Consider the following 20914-nt stretch of genomic DNA (forward strand, 5'->3'; position numbering starts at 1 on the left):
ATGTTTCTGGCAGCCTGAACCAGATGATATAAAAACCCTTCATTATGTCTCCAATGCAGGATTTTTACACTCTTAGAGCTTTATCTGATAATTGCAGCACTTCTGATTTGCAAAGAAAATAAGTCAGAATAAGATAAAAGAACTGAAAGGCGAGTCAAATGCCAGGGAGTAGCAGTCCTGCATTGAACAGTCCTGTTGCTTTCTTCTGGTGATGAAACCTGCAGAGCCCCTGAGGAGCTGTAGTCATGGGGGAACAACCTCAGTAGACCTGGAGGGTGGCCGAAGACCATTGTGGTACAATCGTCCTGCTCACAGCACTGTCTGTCAACCACCAGTACATGGTGTCTGGTTGACAAGGGGGAAAGGTGGATCTTTACAGAGTTCTGCTTCTGGCTCTGTCGCTGTAGGATTTTACATCAAGGTCATTTTTTATCAGTCGGCATGCTGTACATGGATGGTGTGATTCAAGCAGCCGCACCACATTGCTGGATCCGTCCTGAGGTGTGACATATTTCAATTCTTAAACATATTGCTTCATATGGTACTGAATAAATATTCCTGGTTTTGAGCTACAATACTGAGAACCTTCCAGTCCTCAAAATGTCAGATACACTAAGTTTTTACTTGCAACTTACAATTAAACGACGGCCAGACTGAATGGTGCCGAACTAAAGTTTGTCTAATAGCATAGTATGATTAAGGCCTTTCTGGTTGAGTTTCTTAGCTTTGTATTAATACCATATGATGAAGTGTTCCAGCCCTGAAAAAAAGCCCACCTGAAGTGGAAACTGTGCTTTCTTGATTTAACTGCAAGGAAGTTAGTCCTCACTCTCCTTTATGCATCTGAGCCAATACTTCTATCAAAGATGTAATGCATAAGGAGTATAATGCATAAAACCCACAAAGTTTTGTAGGAAAATAGTCTCCTAATTAAGACAGTACACTGAGGCAGTGAAATTAAGTGATATTCTAGTTTTCAGATGCTTCAATTCTACCTTGTCCAGGCTGAAGGAAATTATAAACTTCCCATTTGATTGTTTCCTTTTTATTAAATGACTCATCTTAAACATTCTTTCCTTCTCCTGCATGAAAATATAATTTTAAGATGGGCAATGTGGTAGTATTACTAATAGCTGTAAACTATATGAGGGTGTATACTAATAAAATAGGTTGAATTCCTGTGGTGGCCAAGTTTTACTCTGCCTCTGGCATAGTGCATGACAAAAGCACTTGGTGTGCAGCAGTGGGCTGGTAGTGCCTGTCCTGCTGTGGTGGACTGTTGCCTTCTCCTCCCTATAACCACAGATGCCATAGTAACCTTCTCAGAGAAACTGCTACTTTTAAAACACCACCCACAGACTGAATTTTCTACACTGCAAAATCTCAGCAACCTATTATCTGTTTCACTAGCTGTCAAGGTATTGACTGTGAAAGTTTATAATGCAAAATTAAAAACTCTGTATCCTTGTAGACTTGTCAAAAAGCTGCAGATCTATTTCAATTAAAAAAAGCAAAGCATAATTAGATGTCTCAGTGATCTGCATGGCCTTTCTTTGCCTTCCACCATTTTTTTTTATTATTTTTTTTTTTTAAGTGAAAAGAGGCAGCAGCATCTTGGTGCAAAGCTAGCCCAAACCCCAATAGCCACCTTTGTTTTCTGTTGAGGTGCTGTGTACGTTTATAGGTCTTCCAGCCAGCCTAAGGCCCTCCTGAGAAAGCAATGATCTCCTCAGAGGAGAAGAAAAGTCAAGAGCATTTTTCTTGTCTAGTATGGCTTTGGCTTCAGGATGGCTGTTTCCTTTTTGCCTGGTTCTGCAGTGTAACCTGGGGCTCCATGTGCTGCTGAGGCTGATTCGTTGAGATTTGCATAAAGAAATGTTTGTTTCTGTTTATGATAAACCCAGAATAACTCCTTTATCACTCTCTTGATATCTTTGCCCAACTAAATTAAAAAGAGATAGTCAGCAACTCATCCTTGCCCACAAATCAGACAATAACCACTGATCAAAATTAACCCAGTCTAAAACATTACCATGTAGAAATCAGCTTAGTAGATTTGTCACGTTGGTGATGATGGGGGGTGGGCAGGGGTGTGTCTGTTTTTGTTTTAAGGCTAAGTAAGAAGAGCCTCAAACTGTGTCTTTGGGACTTGAGCGTGGCGAGCCCACAAGGTGGTAGAAGAGTGGTTCTTGGTTCCCCGCCTGCAGCTGGGTCTCTTGATTTCAGTAATGTAAGGAAATCCGTTTTCAGCACTCCCACATGATGGTTCCTGTGTTGCTGTGGCAGCAAAGCAGGGTGAGAGCTGGCTTCCGCAAGGGGCATGAGGGGTTCTGCAGTGAAAAATCAAGGCAGCGATTAGTGCGTCACCAGATTCCTGCCTGTTCTCGCAAGGAGGCTGTCATCCTCAGCCCACTCACCCCATTGCAAGCTCTCTTGAGCTAGCTTTGAATAAAAGAGACATTGTGAACGTACTTGCCAGGAACACAGTCTCCCCTTCAGCACAATGAAGAAATACTTCCATGTGGTCACCACGCAGTTCACAAAATATCAAGCCCTTATGCATCTCTTTTATTAAAAACTAAAAAACTAAAAAAAAAAAAAAAGGAGGTTAATAGAAACATCCACTCCCCTGCAGTCACCTGGTTCTCCGTTGGTCGTGTGTGTCATACTGTAGCATCTCTGTCACACTTCCCTGGAGCGGCAACATGGGAAAGAGCATGTTGGCTAGACACGCAATACAGCCAGGCTCCTTGGCGTGAGGAGTGTCTAGAATAAGTGAGAAACTTCTCCCATGTCTGCCTGTGGTCTATTCCCTCAAACCCCTTGTCTTCCTTTCTTCCTTACAAAACTTAAACCAGTCACCTTCCTACCTGACACTGTCTCCAAGTCTGGGCAGAGCCCAGGCTGGAAACTGGAGGAGTCTGGTCACTTGGTGAATTTCACAGCTGGTTTTCCTACCTCAAAACTACTATTAAAGTGGTATTAAGTTTCATACACATCAGGTGATTTAGGTTTTTTTATTATTTTTTCAAATGTCAAGTTCTGTGAAGAAAGGACTCTTTTTCTTTTTTTTTTTTTTTTTTAAACTAGATGTGAATTGTAAATACGAATGTAGGGTTTTTCAGACCAGATATAAGTAAGAAAAATTTTGAATAGCCTATTTTGCATTGTTTTTTGAAGCTCTTTTGTAAACTATGAATTTATTGTGTGTGTTCTATTTAAAAACACAGGTTGATTAAATCTTCAGATTGTAGTGTATAAGGCTTGAATTACATCTCTGTTTATTAATAAGCTGTCCTCTCTAATGGTGCTTTCGAATCTCTCAAAAATCCCAGTATCGTAAAAGCCAAAATACTACAAATGAAGCCTTTGAGTCTGTAGAACATAGGTACGATAGGCAGTGCTACTCACACTTCTAATGCTGTTGACCTTGGTGGTGGTGTCCGTATGCTTGCACCTTAAAAGCCTACTTTTCTGTGTGCTCATTTATGGCAATCTGGCAGCTGGACGTGCGTGGGGTGTAGAACCAAACAACTGCCTGGTAAACACTTTCTATATTCTGTATGGTCTCTGGCACTGCAAAGTAAAATTGGATTAGTGTTAAGAACTAATCATTTTCTTCATATACTATGCATTGGAACAATTCAGAACTAGTTTGTTAGATGTATACAAGCCAGAGCATTCAAAAATAGGAGCCTGACCTTACAGTCCAAATGTTGCTTGACTTTTTCCCAAAGGTATGCTGGTGACATAGGAGCGTGAATCCCTACAACCTCTGGAATCGTGGAGGTGTATACAGACTACTCGGAAAACTCAATTTTCCAGACTTGCTAAAGCTTGTGGTTTCTGAAGTAGCTTAACCTGGAAGTGAGAGAGTCCTGCAGTTGTCCTTTGCAGCACCAGTGAGCATCTAAAATAAGAGTCTAGCAGGAAATTTCTGTGTAAAAGGTAGCAAAAATTTTACTGGCCATGAGGAACATAATTAAACCAATTTAAAAAAAAATCATCATCTGTAGTCATTTAATATCCAAAAAACACAAATATTTTTGGAGTTAAGGCTGGATAGAAAAAGCCACTATGACACACATTTTGACTTTAAGCATACTGTTCTTAGTAGTTTTCACTTCAGGTATTGCTCCATATCTGATTGCTGATGTGTTTCAAAGATGTATAGATGTCTTCTACCACCGTTTATCGCTGCAAGTGACAAATCTGTTCCATTTGACTTTTTTTTTTCCCATAAAGCAATAAACAGATCATCTTCTAGCACTTACTTAGCTGCTTAACCTATGGTTTACTTAAATGTTTGCAAGAGCCATGTGAGATGCCTTTCTCATTGCAACGTGCTCTGGTTTTATCTTGCAAACTCCAGCAAGTGCCCCAGATGCTGACTGCTGTTCACACAAGCTATGCCAAAGCTTCGGGGAGGGAGAGGGGTCCATCATGTGCCTTGCAGTTCTGGCCAGGGTGGGACCCAGATGGTTTACAGCTGTTCCAAAATTTCATCTTGTGGAAAGCAAGTTGCAGGCATCAGAGGGGATGGCATACTCCTAGGTCTCCTCCCAGCACAGGACTGGGATCAGCTGACGCAGTGCATGCAGACCTGAGAGCCAAGAAATTTCCCTAGGTCCCATAGCAGAAGACTGAAATTGGTGTTTTTGCAGAACTCGGGTGGTTTCAGGGCATGCTGTTCGATATACCTCCCCCACCCCCTGATACCCTACTGCTGGTTTTGATGCTTGCATGATGTGAAGTCAGTGCTTGTATGAGTCACGCTGTGCCTCTGGGGGGAAGGAGGGAGGGATGGGGAGAGGGGTGTAATATTCCTGCAGTTCCTGAGCAGCATCAGAGCACAATGTGTGGGTAGACAAGTGTTTCTCTTAGAGCCTGTCTTGACTGCTGCAAAGGGAGAAGGCAGAGCCTTGGATTATTTTTTTCTCCCCTCTCCACCTCACTTCCTTACCAGCTAGCTGACAGCCCTGAGATGGCTGGGTGAGGGCGGTATCTGTGGGAGGTAAGAGGCCAAAACGACCGGGTGGGCCTGCAGGAGAGTATGCTGGCTGCTGAGCAGAGCTGCTCTGTTCTGCGGCCTGGCTCCGCAAGAGCAGGGCTGTGCGCAGCCCTGGGACCGAAGTGACTTGGGATGCAGCAGTAATGTCATCCTGTGCAAATCAAAGGGAGCAGCCTGAAACAGTCAACTTTTTTTTGTTTGGGGTTGGGTTTTTTTTGGTTTTTTTTTTTTTGTTCCAACACTCCCACATCCAGGGGGAGATGATACTTTGCGTATACAAACCCCACATGCGTAGGAGGATCTTAAACTTGAACAGCCAGCTGCTGTAATAAATAAAATGTAGCAAATGAACCCAAAGAGAAAGGGGAGTCAAAAGGCCAAGGTGTTCTGGCCTAAAGCAGATGTTGGCAGTATCTGGGGTGGACGTGCTGGAAGAGGAGTGAGTCTTGGATGATGTCAATGAAGTGTGTAGGGCCAGCGATGGGGGATGCGGCAGCCCCCCCAGCAGAGCACTAAGGAAGCCCAGCTGCTCTTTGCTATCTGTAGGGAACATAGCTGTGCACTGCCTCTGCTGCCTTATACCTCGGTCCTGAACAACCTGGCAGGTAAGGAAGGCGGAACGATGGGTATATCAGCGAGCAGGGCCTGTGGCACTGTGTAGGTGTTATACGTTCACTACCACACCAAGGAAAAAAATTTTCTCTGCACCTTGCTTCTCTTGATACTCTTGCATCAATTTTAAGGCACGTCCAAGTAAGAGCAAATTACAACAGTCAAATCTAGAACTGATGGGAATTACTGGAATATGGTGAAGACTTAAAAAGGAAGGAGGGTCCAATATTTAGGAAGCTCCAATATTCAGGAAGCAAATCTTTTTTTTTATTTTTTTTATTTTTTATTTTTTTTTAAATACTCCAACAAGGTGGAGACACAACATCTGCAAACCTATGACTTTCCCATAAGCATCTCTCCTCATTGTCATTTTCTTGTTGCAATGGATGGAGAATGTCCACCTCTTCCCATGTCTTCCTGTCCCCTCCCATCTTACCCAAGCTAACAGACGTGGCAGCTAACCGGGCAGGCTCCCACCTGCAGTAGCTGTCTCTGCCTGTGGTGTTGAAGTCCATTCACTCTTCATACCAACTCAGCCCAAAGGCCTTTCCCTTCACAAGGATACATTTACTCGTCTTTTTTTATCCAATATGAGGTGAAAGTCCCACTGAACATGAAATCTTGTGTAGATCCTCTGCAAGCTAACGAATTGTTAGAATAAATTTATTCATAGGCTTTAATTTAACTCATGCAAGAGCTAGATGCTGCTCTATCTTCATTACATTTTCACCTTCTGTTATTGCACAGTTTTTCTTTCTCCTAGTTTGGAGCTCCTTTTGGAGCAACCCCCTGTCATCTTAATAGACTTCCTTTATGATTCAGCAATAGTTTTCAGCCTTTGTGTTTTTATGGATCCTATTAAAAATATAAAAAATTCCAGTAACAGTAAAAATGCCAGTATAACACAGGTAAGCCTCATGGCTTGCTTTTTTAAGACTTGCTCTTTTTCAGGGGTCATTCGTGAATCTCTTCATGTAACCTGTAGGTTCAAGGGCCTTGTACAGAGCCTGAAAAATACTGCAATTAGAAACAAAATAGACTGGTAGGTGATTGCTTTACTTGAAAGGGAGTAGCTCAAGTACCCATGTGTTAACTGTTGCAAATGAGTGATATACAAGAGTAATTAGGGCTGCCCACACAAAATGAGAGGAAGATGCAGTTTTTGTTGTAAGTCTGCTGGAACCCGTGTTTTCCTCACCCTAGATGTGGGAGCTCCAGGACTCTGGTGTATCAAGCGACTTTCCTGCTGCTCTGAACTTCATGGTCATACCATGTTCCAAATATTCAAAATACTGTGCTACATGATTTTGTAGGCTTATTTTAACTCTGGATTTCATTGATTTGGGAAAAACATTTGTTAACTTCAGAACTGAGCTGCCATGCTTGCTGGAATCGGTGTGCCTGCTGTCACTACAGTAAGCAACCTAAAAAGGATGCATATTTTCAAGAGGGCTCTTTTTGGGAGCAAAGTTAGCAAGGGTTGCAATTAAGCTGTTGAAAAACAAGTAGTCTTAATTTAAAAAGCAATTTCAAATTTCTGTGCACTTTGTAGGATGAACTTCTGAAACCTATTTTTCTCTGCAGGTTGGTATAATCTCATGTGAAACTTGGGATGGGTTGTCTCAAACTTTTGCAAAGAGAGCCAAAAGTAAAATATATGTGTTGTGTTAGTTTTTTTTTTTTAACCGTGGCAGGACTGCTATTTAAACATATTTGCTATAATTGGCTATAACTGCTATTTAAACAAAACTAAGCTTAAACAAGACGTATTGCTCTAGTGTAAATGCATTTTTTTCAGGTTTTTAGTTTTAATTGCTTGGTTGAATTCACCTCTAGCGGAAGTTCCTCTTTTTCCTTTTAAAAACATGTATATCAGTAAGTGATGGAGTTTTGGAGTGGGAGGATAGCAGGGCAAAGGTACCTAAATACGAAGCAAGGTATTTGACAAGCAGCTCTGAAAATTCATAGCTGAGGTACTAAACGCGTCTTGTCATCTTGTCCAAGTTATTTCAGCAGTAGCTCATCAGGCCAAAGAGGCGGTTGTTTTAAGCCAATGTTGTTTTAAGACTTCAGCACAAGAGTGGATTCCCAGACTGGCATCCCTGGGTGAGACCATCAGTCTCATGCACCTTCTTATGCTGCGCCAGGAACCTGGGCTGGGGGAGATGTTCTGCAACTGCTCTGCCCGCCAGGCAGGCTTCCAGGCTTGGAGTACAGCTGCCTTCCACAGACTCTTTCCCCATGTACTCTGACATAGCCTGGGCAGCAGAAACGAGAGAACCATCAAGGCCAAGACCACAGAGTCCAGGCTTTGTTACGGCTGGTGTAACAAGCAGTCCCCAGGGCACTTCGCCAGGAAACCCCTCCAATTTGTGGAAAAGGGTAGGAATGGTGCAAAAGTAGCTTATGGCCAGCAAAGCCATCTGCTCCTACCACTGTCGGTGTTGATGGCAAGTTTAGCACTGCATCCCTAAGTGAATCATGAAATTTCACCCATTATGCTTCACAGGTACCTATTTGCTTTTCTGAAAGTCCTTTCTACCAAGGGAATTGGAGCAGTAGCTCTAGAAAATAACATTTGCTGAGGTTCCTAGTTGAAAAGAGATTTTAAGAAATTCCACCCACCTCACTGCAGTCTTAACATGGCAGTAACAAAAATTAATTTCACAAGCAGCCTTCAAAGTAGACAGCAATGTTTTCTATGTCAGCATACCCATTTAAAAGATCACAAGATATATTTTGCTTGGCTTTGGTACTGCAGGTAACATAAGAATCACCTGAGTTGTTATCTTGCATATTGCATGCTACTTATGATCCCAAGGTTTTTGTGGTCCATGTGAATATAACCACAAAATAATTTCAGCCCACTTTTAATATTCATTTAATGGCCAGAAAGATGAATTTAAAAGTTCAAATATTAAAGGTGTTTCATTCATATTAGCTATTAATGATTGTTACTTGCCACCCTTTTTCTTTAGTTAACTACCCACTCAGATGGGAGTATCTGATTGAATGGTCCAAAGCCAAAGTTAAAATCCTTCTTGCTCACATTGAACATCTTGGCATTAGTGTAACTCAGCCATTTCTGGGAGAAAATTGAGTCTACATATATGCTGTTTTATGTTGCCATTTAAGGCAATTTGAAATTGATTTTTAATTATTTTGTCTCTCCTATACTGCACCCACATGTATGTGGGTAGAGGAGGTTAATGTTCCTGTATAATTTTCTTGTAACTACACAGAATCGGAACTGTCACTGTTTTGCTGCTCTGTGTTGGCTGATACTGTGCTAGAGCAGTGGACCCAAAGTCCTTTTCTCTTTGTAAACATCTAAGGTAACTCAGCTGATAGTCAGCATCCTTGGAGTAGACATCCCGTTCCTACTGCATGAGTGCTGCTAGATTTCTAAACCTCTCTACTTTGAAAGCTCTTTAAAACAATGCATATTGTGCTCTGCCAGCTGATGGCTAGAAGTCTGTGTGGTGCTCGTATGGTAACACGAGGCTGCCTGGGAATTCGGGCTGGCTTTGAGCAATAATAGCAATCTCCTGTCCTTTCACTCTTCCCTTAAGTAATTTTGTAACCTCAAGAGAACAACTGGCCACTTGGGTTATTAGACCAGTTGTTGAAAAGCAGTAAAACCTCTTGCTGTGGGTTGTGAGTGTGTGTATGCACACACGCACGTTGGGTTATGTATTTAGGTTTTTTCCCCCAGGGCCTAAAATTTTTTTCCCTAAGAGGGGAAAAAAAAGTGAAGAGCAATTTTGATTCAGAACATATGCTCAGCAAAGCAGGAAGAATACCTTATTTTTGTATTGCGGAATCTTAATTTCCTAAATCCCAGGACATGTTGAAATGATCTGAACTTTAAAATTAAGTGTATAGTAGTTCAGAGGAGTGGATATCAAATAAAATAATACGTAGCATGATACTGCTAAAAATTGGTATTTATAGATTTCCCAAAGCTGTTAAATTTCAGAAGGAAAGATGAGGATTCTGGTATCTCTATTTTACGTATTTACAAGGTGGTTAGCACTCCTGTAGTACTCACTGGAACTGTATGACCAAATATGGTAGAATAGGTTTTGAATTTATTGGGCTGGTTCCTTTAAAATATTGGTTAACTCTTGTATGTTGGTATTTTTCTTAGCAGTTCCTTTGTAAGTGTGAGAACAGAATTAATTGCAAACAAACAAACAAAAAATATAGAGATTATATTCCTGCATGAAATACGTATTTTCTTAACTTCAAGAAAGTATCTGTAAACTTCTTTTTAGAATGGGTTTCAGGGCAGTAATATGGACTGATAGTGTCAAGGAAGCTTTTAAATAAGTGCTGTCATTTTTAGCGTGATTAGCTGTGCCTTGTATTTCCAGTTTAATTTAGCATACATATATATGTACATGTATGCATAGCATACATGAATCCTTCATCTGCTAACTATATTCAGCTTAGGCACAACATAATAAAGCATATTTTGCCCTTTCAGAAGTTGATTATTGGTCTTGTGTATGTACTTTTTCATTTGCTTCCCAGCGAATTTCCCCAGCACATCCTGCTAATGTAGCTTCTGTATATAAGTTTAGCGTCTGTATGATTTGGTTATTTAGAAATTCCTTCCTCCTGCTTCCCCTTTAAACATTGCTTGTATGCAGTAGATCACTTTCCAAACATACAGCTGTTTGTTTAAACCTGTATAATACTTCAAAATGCTCGCTTAATACATAGACTAAATGGCCTACAAAATACTCATGTTGATGTCTGTGCCAAGGAAGCAGAGAGCACCGCTGGAATGTTTTCAGTTCTACGTATCTGCTTGTTAATGGGAAAGTGGACATATTTGTCAAACTAAGAATGCCAGCAGCCCTCTGTGATAGTGTTGCTTTTAAACAGATGGGTGTTTTGCAGTACGAGTATAAGAAACAGAAGAGGTAAAATGAAAGAATCTGAGGGATTCTGTGCTATGAGAGAGAGCTTAAGCAGAGTGATGTTTACAGCTATAAATATCTAAAATGGGTTTATGCCAGAGCGTAAGCAATAACCCCTTTCTGTTGTCAAATGGACAAACTAGTAAATAATACGAGCATTTGTCAGAGTCCAGTACTTTCTGACTGGGCTCTTTTAAGTAGGCCACACGTGGAGGGTATAATGTTTAATATCAAATGTACTTATTTGAAGATAGTTAACATTACATGGGATTTTTGATTTAGCACAGTGACACAAAATATACTGAAATCACAATACCAACGTAACTTGCACTTAGCAAATAGGAAATATAGCAATGGCAGTAACAGTTCGATCACAACCCCAATGTGATCCCTGTTGCTGATCTCTATAATATGCTCACCATCATGATACTGGGCAATACCAGCCACCGGGAAGGAATACGTGGGTTGAAACCAGCTCAAGCCCATTGCTCTCTTCAAATTTATTTATTTCTTTTGTTAGTTTTTCAGTTTTTATACTCTATGCTGGGCTGAGCCACGTATACACTCCCTCCCCATGCTGGTCTGGGAGACATTCTCACTCTTTTAATGAACTCAAGGAGAAAGATTTGATCCACTCAACTGTGGTGTAGTCAGTTGATCCACTCAACTGATACAGCTGTACATCTAAAACAAAGGCCACCCTCTGTCCCATTTGTGTTGAGATAAAGTCAGCTTTGTTTGCAGCACCTGTGTCAGTCACACCCTGCATTATTCCCTGAGCTTCAGGACATGTTGCCCATCTCCCCTCAGCCTTCTTCCATGGTTTATTGGCTAGTCACAGCATTTTACATTGAGATTTATCTCTAAAGAGAACAGATAATTCACTGATTTGTTTGATCAGCCATTTCTGCTGTGGTTTGTTGGTTTTCAACATTCTGATTTGTTGAACCCCAAGAGTCCTTCAGCAGAGTGCCATCTCCTTCAGGCTCCCCCAGGCAGGCAATTATACAACCTAAACTTCCTTCTCCATGTCACTTTCACACATTCCCAAAGCCTGGACCATGGACATCCATGTTGAAAATCTTTTGTCTCCTAGTTACAGTGGTAGTCATGGGACTGTGATAAGCACCACTGGGAATCAGAGCTGCGAGGTGACCAAGAAATACAAAGGTATGCTCCAGTGCTCTTCCCAGTCATGGAAAGCAATATAAGCTGGATGAGCAGCGTATCAAAACCCTGGTCGTTGTCGCTTTGTATTTTTTATATAAAATGAGCCTGTAAGAAAGGTGAATGTTGCAAGTGTAACTATAACTGTACTTTCCAATTACGATTGTGAATTTGCGGAAAAGCCAATCACTTCTCATTTACATAATTGACTTCCAGTGTAGGGGAATAGAAAGTAATTTTTTAAAATTCACAATTTTAGTCTGATTAGAAATTTTTTTCTCATGAAATCTTAACAGCCCTAAAATTAAGCCTCTGCCAAGAATTAAGATCACCATGGCTGTTACGATAATTTAAACTGAAGCAAGTTTTGGTCGCTGAGTCAGTTGTTATGCTCTGCATATATATGCAGTCATGACAGCTGAAATATAGACAGCACAGCAGACTGGTTCAAAAATATTAATTGAAAAATTAATTGAGTTGGATGAGAAGGCTTCTTCTGCGTGACTGAAATTGGATGAAGAAGTAAACAAAGGGTAATAACAAATGGTCGTGTGTCAAGGTGGGGATGCTTTACAGTGTTAGGATTAAGGGAACTGTAGTGGGTCCTATTTTATTTAAAGTCTTTATTTATTATCTAGAAGACAACCTAGATCATAGATTAATTAATTTTTTTAGTTATTCCAAATGAGGAAATATAAACATTGTTATGAACAGAAAAACCTCAAAAATTGGAAATATAATAAATGTTTTTGGAGGATAAGAATGTTTGCATATAGACGAGTTAATCCTAGTGTTATAGTGAGGAGAAAACAGAAGTTATAGCAACTGGCCTGTAGAGATGTTCATGCAAGTATGCTTTTTAGGGTCAGGAGGAACCAACAGTAACCACCTCCCTCCACCCAGACAGAAATGCCAGCTGTGGCTGTAGAGGTCTTTGGATGTTCAAGAGTGGTTGTAAACCCTGCATAGTGCCCGTGCAAAAGTCCTCACTGCTCCAAATCAAGCCCTTCCTTGGCATTGTCACAAGCATCCTATCCTTATGGAGCCAGGAGATGTTACTGCTGCAGTGCCCATATACAGTGGTAGAGGTACTGTAGCTGGGAAGTTATTTGGGATTCAGTTTGTTATTTGGGACTAATGCAGAATAAAGGCCTACCGCAACTGTTCATGTCAAATACTGACCTAAAGCTTGTCTAAGTCAGGAAAGGGACAGGCAGCCTTCCAAAGTGACCGTAGGGGTGCAGTTATTTGAGGAGGACTGTGGTTTGGTGGTACAGCTGAGCAGACCTAATTGCCCGTGAACCGGCAGGGGTGGTCCTGATGCCCTTCTTTTCCTCCACCAGTGTTGCACTTGGCCAGAAGACTTCATGCCTCTCTGCCCCGACGCCTGCCTGTTCTGCTGATTTTGGCACTTGGGGCTGCATTGCTTCAGCAGTTCAGCCTGACAAGCTGGCAACAAGCCATTCGTTTTGTTAGGCTGGTGCTGTGCTGGGTTAGTAAATGGAACCGACACGGTGACAGGTCCAAGGAGCAGCAGAGCAGCACAAGAGAAGGAGCAGGAGTCCACAGCCGGGCCACAGAGGTGGTAGGGGAAGGGGTGCTCCTGGTTTTGCCCTGGAGTAGCTGGGCAGCAGCGCTGAGCTCCTCATCACCCTGCAGAGCTCTCTGGGCTGGCTGGGCTGGAGGAATGAGGTGGTTACCATGTGTCGTTTCACCTATGCTTAATTTTCCTGTCTGCCAGCTGGGGATAACCTCTTCAAGGAATGAAGTGAATATAAATTGACTATTTAGTTATTTAAAAAAAGAGAACATGCAAGTGCCTAGATAAAATTTTAATGCAAGAATTTGCCTCTGTACCTGTATTAGCTTATGTCAGTGGAGTACTGAGATGAAAGTTGAAGTCTGCACTGCAGACTGCAGTGGGAATGTAGAGAGTCACTTGAGTTGGGTTCATTTGAATTGTTACAGTGGTTTGTTTAAAAAAAAAAAAAAAAGACAAACAACTCAAGCAAAAATACACTCTTCCAAAGTGTCATCTAGCTTTGCTTTCACAACAGGTTTTGGAAATAAGCAGAGATTAAACCTTAGATTAAAGCTACTTGGAAATAAGCAAAATAAGTGCTTGTCTCCTCCCTGCCCCATTGCACATACACTGGTTCACTTAAACATAGAATACATCTGCTTTAAATTGTTTTCATCAGATGCATACTGTTATTAATAGAGTTAGGAAAAAGTTGTTCCAAGAAAATGTAACACATCCATTCATGGCTAAGCAAATCCAAGCTTTCCCTTTCTGCCCTCCCCCAAACTGGACTGGTGATGCAGTAGGTATAAAGTTGGCTTAAAACCCCTGCGAGCTGTGCAGCGGCTGAGCTCAGTGTGGTGTTATCCTCAGAGCTGATGTTGCAAAATCAACTGTGGTCTTGTTTGAGTCAGTGGAGAACTCCAGTGCTCAGCAACTGAAAAATAGCGGTGCATTAACTTTTCATTCCATATTGATCTCCAAATAGTTTCAAAGGACTCTATTAGGAAAAAAAGAGGGTTTTAAGCAGGGATTACTTTTTCATGTCTTGCAAAGAATGCATTATGCGTGTGGCAAGCTAAAGCTTTGAAATTCAACTTCCATCTGCGCTCCATGACAGTATCTATATAATTCCATGTCTAAAAGACAAGGTTTGGAAATGAAATTAGTTTGTGTCATGCACAGTTCCTGTAGAGATCAAAGGCAGACCTGTTAATGCAACTATTGCTATTCATGAGTTTCATAGCCGTGTGAGTTTCAAGTTAATTATAAATGCTTGTTTAATCACTTAACAATAGGGTATCAGAGTCTCATCTGGGCATTATGCATATAGCTCTCACTTTTTTTAATTAAAGCAAATTCCTACCTTTTTGCCCAAGAAATTAATTTTGGTGGTAATGCTCTAGGCTCTAGCAGGTCAGGATATGCAAATCCTCTTTTAAATGTTGGACAGTTGTGTGATGAATGTCTTTATTTTATTATCCTTTAACTGCCCCTCCCTCCCCCTTGAGTACATGGTTGTGTAGTAGCCTGGTTGTCACTGGAGATGGCATAAATTGCTCTAGTTCTTATACTAGAGTTCCTTTTGTGACATTTTATTAAAATTGGTATGCACTATCACTAGGAGATAATGTATTTTGAGATAAACTAATGTATTTATCGTTTTAGTTTCCAAATGGTTTAACAGATTTTAAACCTGAAGAGGCAAGTAGGGCACCTGTCTGACCTTCATATCACAGACCGCTGTGCTTTATTTGAATATTGAGGATTGAGTCTAATTATTTTCATTAAGATAAACCATTTCAGTCCCCTGGAAATTAAATTCTTGTGCACTAGAGGAACCAGCCACAGTGCCAGCAATGCCTGAGGCACTTCCAGTGGCAAGGAATGTTAGATGAGAAACGCAGATGAATCAAACTGTGCTGTAGGGAAGGGCAAAAAAGCCTCAAGTGCCACCCAAGAGCATCCTCCTCCACAACCCCAGATCCTCCTTGTCCGCTGAGATGAGGTGAGCAAGATGCACTGATCGGGCATCACAGAGGGGCTTCTCTGCGCCAGCTAAGAGGCTGGACTATGCAGCTCCAGCCTCTTAGCTGCATCAGATCTCTATTGCATCAGATCTCTACTGTTTCTGAGGAAGAGCAAGGGAGAGGAATAAAAGAAAAAGTCAGAAATTACTCAGTTGTGCATTTGGGGAAAAAAGTTCCTTCTGGACTTCTGAGGTGTGAGAGTTAATTATAGTCATCACACTACAAGTGCTCAGAGTGTGCAGAGGACCATACTGATAATCCTCCCCATGACCTGTAAAGCAGAAAAGTGTTTAGCAAATTCAGATTGCAGTGCTAAAAAGAAGCACTGCAGACAACCATTTGGGCTGGCTTCATAAATGTTCTAGACTCAAACATTAATTCTCTTAACTCCAAAATTAAACATTAATTGTAAGCCTTAATTAAACATCCAGAACTAAAATTAAAGCTATTTTAAAAAAAAAAAAAAAAAAAAAAAAAACGTCTGTCAGACGAGCGAATCTGCCATCTAGTAAGCTGTTCTCTTGTTGCTAAGAAATGACGCCTGAATTTGCTTAAGTTCAGTGTACAGCTGTTGGGTCATACTGTATCTCTGTCAGCAAGACTAAAGGTCCTCAGCTGACTTGTTTTTTGCAGTTTCCCTGTTATGCACAGTGATCCAGCCTTTTCTTGCAATAACTGAAGGGGTCGGGTTCTTCAGATGGCCAGTCCCAAGGCTGCTTCCCTGTCCCCTGGATTTTTATGTGGCTCTTCTCTGAAGCCCTCTGCTTTCTAAATCCTGGAAGTCTGGGCCTGAGAACCAAGCCCTGTTGTGTGGACCTTACTAGAGTTCTGACCAGTGCTGTGGACAGAATTAAGGCTCTTTCTGCTTGATGCCAGGGACTGCAGCAGCCCTGGTATAATCTTGAGAATCACTGAACAGGCAATGAGCAGAAGCAGACCTCCCGCATCCCACCCTCTGTGTGGTCGGGTTCCCTGGAAATCAGTGGCAGACACTCACCCCAGTTGAAACCTTGATCACCTGTGGTGGAGGGGAAGGCTGTGTAGCACCACTGGTTCTCCTGTAATGTGGACAAGAGCCTGTTCTGAACAGAGGATGTCGTTGTCTTTGCTGTGAATCTTCTACAAGCATGTCTAGTTTGCCATTTGAGGTGGTACTTGTGAACTTACTTTTCAGGTGATGACATCAATAAAGATCAGAGTCTGTGTGCTTCTGGAGGGATTTTACGTACACATTTCCTTTTTCTTCATATGCCCTGTGAGACAGGAACAGGAGCAGCAGCAGCCACCAGTAAAAAACCATGATCAAGGGGATCCTGTATCCCCCCCCCCACGATGGGCTGAAGGCAGTAGCTCAAAGGAAAAGAGTGAATGGAGGCAAGTCCACGCTTGTGGCGGCAGGCAAACGCCCTCCTTGCCCACCTTGCCTTCCCAGGTGCCTCTGTACAACAGGTATGAGGCCCTGGAGGTGGAAGGCCAGTCAATGGAGGATGGGGATGATGGTCCATCTACACCAGAGATGTCACCTAGGTCAGAAAGGCAAACCTCTCATATCAACATTACCTCCACAAGGAAGAGACGACGGGTTATAGTTGTGGGCGGCTCCCTTCTGAGGGGAACTGAGGGTCCGATATGCCGGACAGACCCTCCTCTTAGGGAAGTCTGCTGCCTCCCTGGGGCCCGGGTGAAGGATATCACGAGGATACTCCCTAGCCCGATACGGCCCTCGGACTATTACCCCCTACTGCTCTTCCATGTGGGGGGTGATGAGGCTGCAACACGAAGTCCTAGGGTAATCAAAAGAGACTTCAGGGCCTTGGGATGGCTAGTAAGGGACTCTGGAGCACAGGTTATTTTCTCCTCTCTCCTTCCAGTTGTGGGCAGTGACACTAGAAGGAACAGAGGCACCCAGTCTATTAACTCATGGCTCCGTGGCTGGTGTCATCACCACAATTTTGGTTTTTTTGATAATGGGATGGCCTACACAGCACCAGGTTTGCTGGCATCTGATGGGATTCATCTTTCTCAAAGGGGAAAGAGAATCTTTGCTCAGGAGCTTGCAGGGCTCATCGACAGAGCTTTAAACTAGACTCGAAAGGGGAGAGGGATAATATCAGGCTTGCCCGAGAGAAGCTGAGGGATGATGTGCCACGGTTAGAGGGAGCGGGTGCTAGAGAGGGCACGCAGCCTGTGTCTCTGAGATGTGCGGGGTATGCTGGGGCACAGCTGAAGTCGAACAGAGTTGAGCTAGGGGATACTGAGGCAATAGGAGCCAAGAAGGAAATGCCAGTGAAACATCTCAAAGCATACAAGGGGTGTTCCTCTATGAAGGAGACACGGACGACAGCCCAGATGAAGTGCCTCTACACCAATGCACGCAGCATGGGCAATAAACAGGAGGAGCTGGAAGCCATTGTACATCAGGAAAACTGTGATATAGTTGCCATCAAGGAAACATGGTGGGATGACTCACACAACTGGAGTGCGGCAATGGATGGCTATAAACTCTTCAGGAGGGATAGGCAAGGCAGGAGAGGCGGTGGGGTAGCCCTGTATGTTAGGGAGTGTTTGGATAGTTTAGAGCTTAATGATGGTGACGATAGGGTTGAGTGTCTATGGGTAAGAATCAGGGGGAAGGCCAACAAGGCAGATACTGTGGTGGGAGTCTGTCACAGACCACCCAACCAGGATGAGGAGGCAGATGAACTATTCTATAAGCAGCTGGGAGAAGCCTCATGATCGCTAGCCCTTGTTCTTGTGGGGGACTTCAACCTACCAGATGTCTGCTGGAAATACAGTATAGCAGAGAGGAAACAGTCTAGGAGGTTCCTGGAGTGTGTGGCAGATAACTTCCTGACACAGCTGGTGAGTGAGCCAACTAGGGCAGGTGCCCCGCTGGACCTCTTGTTCACGAACAGAGAAGGACTTGTGAGCGATGTGATGGTTGGAGGCCGTCTTGGGCGTAGTGATCATGAAATGATAGATTTTTCGATTCTTGGAGAAGTGAGGAGGGATCAGCAGAACTGCCACCTTGGACTTCCAGAGGGCAGACTTTGGCCTGTGTAGGAGACTGGTCAACAGAGTCCCCTGGGAGGCAGCTCTAAAGGGCAAAGGAGTCCAGGAAGGCTAACTGGGGAGGTCCCAGGTGACTGGAGATTAGCGAATGTGACACCCATCTACAAGAAGGGGCGGAAGGAGGATCCAGGGAACTACAGGCCTGTCAGCCTGACCTTGGTACCGAGGAAGCTGATGGAGCAGATCATCTTGAATGCCATGAAATGGCACGTAGAGGATAACCAAGGGATCAAGCCCAGCCAGCATGGGTTTAGGAAAGGCAGGTCCTGCTTGACCAACCTGATCTCCTTCTATGACAAGGTGACCCACCTAGTGGGTGAGGGGAAGGCTGTGGATGTTGTCTACCTAGACTTCAGTAAAGCCTTTGACACGGTTTCCCACAGCATTCTCCTGGAGAAACTGGCTGCTCATGGCTTGGATGGGTGTACTCTTTGCTGGGTAAAGAACTGGCTGGATGGCCGGGCCCAGAGAGTGGTGGTGAATGGAGTTTACTCCAGTTGGCGGCCGGTCACAAGTGGTGTTCCCCAGGGCTCTGTGTTGGGGCCAGTTCTCTTTAATATCTTTATCAATGATCTGGACGAAGGGATCGAGTGCACCCTCAGTAAGTTTGCAGATGACACCAAGTTGTGTGGGAGTGTTGATCTGCTTGAGGGCAGGAAGGCTCTGCAGAGGGATCTGGACAGGCTGGATCGATGGACTGAGGCCAGTTGTATGAGGTTCAACAAGGCCAAGTGCAAGGTCCTGCACTTGGATCACAACAACCCCATGCAACGCTACAGGCTTGGGGAAGAGTGGCTGGAAAGCTGCCCAGCAGAGAAGGGCCTGGGAGTGTTGGTCGACAGCTGGCTGAATATGAGCCAGCAGTGTGCGCAGGTGGCCAAGAAGGCCAATGGCATCCTGGCTTGTATCAGAAGTAGTGCGGCCAGCAGGACTAGGGAAGTGATCGTGCCCCTGTACTTGGCACTGGTGAGGCCGCACCTCAAATACTGGGTTCAGTTTTGGGCCCCCCACTCCAAGAAAGACATTGAGGTGCTGGAGTGTGTCCAGAGAAGGGCAAGGAAGCTGGTGAAGGGTCTGGAGCACAAGTCTTATGAGGAGCAGCTGAGGGGGCTGGGGTTGTTTAGCCTGCAGAAAAGGAGGCTGAGGGGAGACCTTATTGCTCTCTACAACTACCTGAAAGGAGGTTGTAGAGAGGTGGGTGTCGGTCTCTTCTCCCAGGTAACAAGTGATAGGAGGAGAGGAAGTGGCCTCAAGTTGCACCAGGGGAGGTTTAGACTGGATATTAGGAAATTTTACTTCATGGAAAGTGTTGTCAAGCATTGGAACAGGCTGCCTAGGGAAGTGGTTGAGTCACCATCCCTGGAGGTATTTAAAAGACGTTTGGATGAGGTGCTTAGGGACATGGTGTAGTGGTGGTCTTGGCAGTGTTAGGTTAATGGTTGGACCTGATGATCTTAAAGGTCTTTTCCAACCTATACGATTCTGTGATTCTGTGATATGAACTTACTCTGCTACTGTTTTGAAGTGTGGTTGTCAGTAGAGCCTTCTTGATGCAGTACATTAGAAATATATGACGATATATAAATGCTTGAGTTGGCATCTGTGGCTAGGGGATGGGGAACACTCCTTTTTCTAGGAAAGTGTTTTCCTTTAAATAAATGAAAATCCTATTGTTTGGCTGAGGAGTGACCTCGCACATGGGCGAAAGGTTAAGAGGCAGAAAGGCTTATCCATTTGGCATGTAGGATTCAAAACCAGGCGTGTTGCCAGTAATCTCAATCAGAGGAGAGGATACCATTTTAAATAAAGTTCATAATGGCATTTTTTAAATGAGCAGGAAGTTTTCTTTCTCTAATCAAAACCTAGATATTTTAAATATCTCTTTCTTTGGTAATATCCTGACATTGTCCATGGATAGGGGACCCCCAGAGGAAAAGATAAGTGATAACGGCTGCCTGTGTCAGCCTGTTCCCAAAAGAGATCATCTGTCCAGCAGACATCAGTGGGAGTCTGCCTGACAGAGGGGTGTGTGCACAGAAACCAAACTGCAGGATTGGGATCTAAATAGATTGTGATCTTTGACTTCCAATCTGTGTCATAACTGTTCTCTGTTTATTTCAGTATTTGAGATGACATTGTGCCATCATTCAGATCACTTGGGATTTTTCTTTCAATGTAACATTACTGGATTTTTAAAAAAAAAAAAAAACCAAAACCAGTGCTTTTCACTTTTCAGGAGTTTGGTTATGGAAGACAGCACTGATGATACCAGTTCTGAAGGAAACTGTTCCCAAACTGGGAGTTCACAGCAATACAAAGAGCAGTCGTGAGTGAGAGGGGTTGCGACTACAGAAATAGTTGTCATAAGGTTACTTGTATTTCAGAGGAGGCAGTATGGTTCATAAAGCAGATGGCACAGGAAGGATTGCTCAGAGAAAGTTTAGATTTAGTAAAATCTCAAAAATCAGATTAAGAAGACAGATGGGATTCTGGATTGGAATGCTAACATGTAAGGGGGGTTTTTTTGTCTTTTTTTTTGTTTCACTTTCCCAAATTATAACCTTGGAGACGC

At 43.1% G+C, this 20914-nt stretch overlaps 1 protein-coding gene across 4 annotated transcripts in view; it reads left to right on the top strand.

The window, feature by feature from the left end:
- FAM171A1 (family with sequence similarity 171 member A1) overlaps window positions 1–20914 on the top strand; it is a 92815-nt gene that overhangs the window by 30795 nt on the left and 41106 nt on the right. The gene's annotated exons all lie outside the window — the stretch shown is intronic.

This window comes from Mycteria americana, chromosome 2 (genome assembly GCF_035582795.1).
Source record: "Mycteria americana isolate JAX WOST 10 ecotype Jacksonville Zoo and Gardens chromosome 2, USCA_MyAme_1.0, whole genome shotgun sequence".
Classification (NCBI taxonomy): Eukaryota; Metazoa; Chordata; class Aves; order Ciconiiformes; family Ciconiidae; genus Mycteria; species Mycteria americana.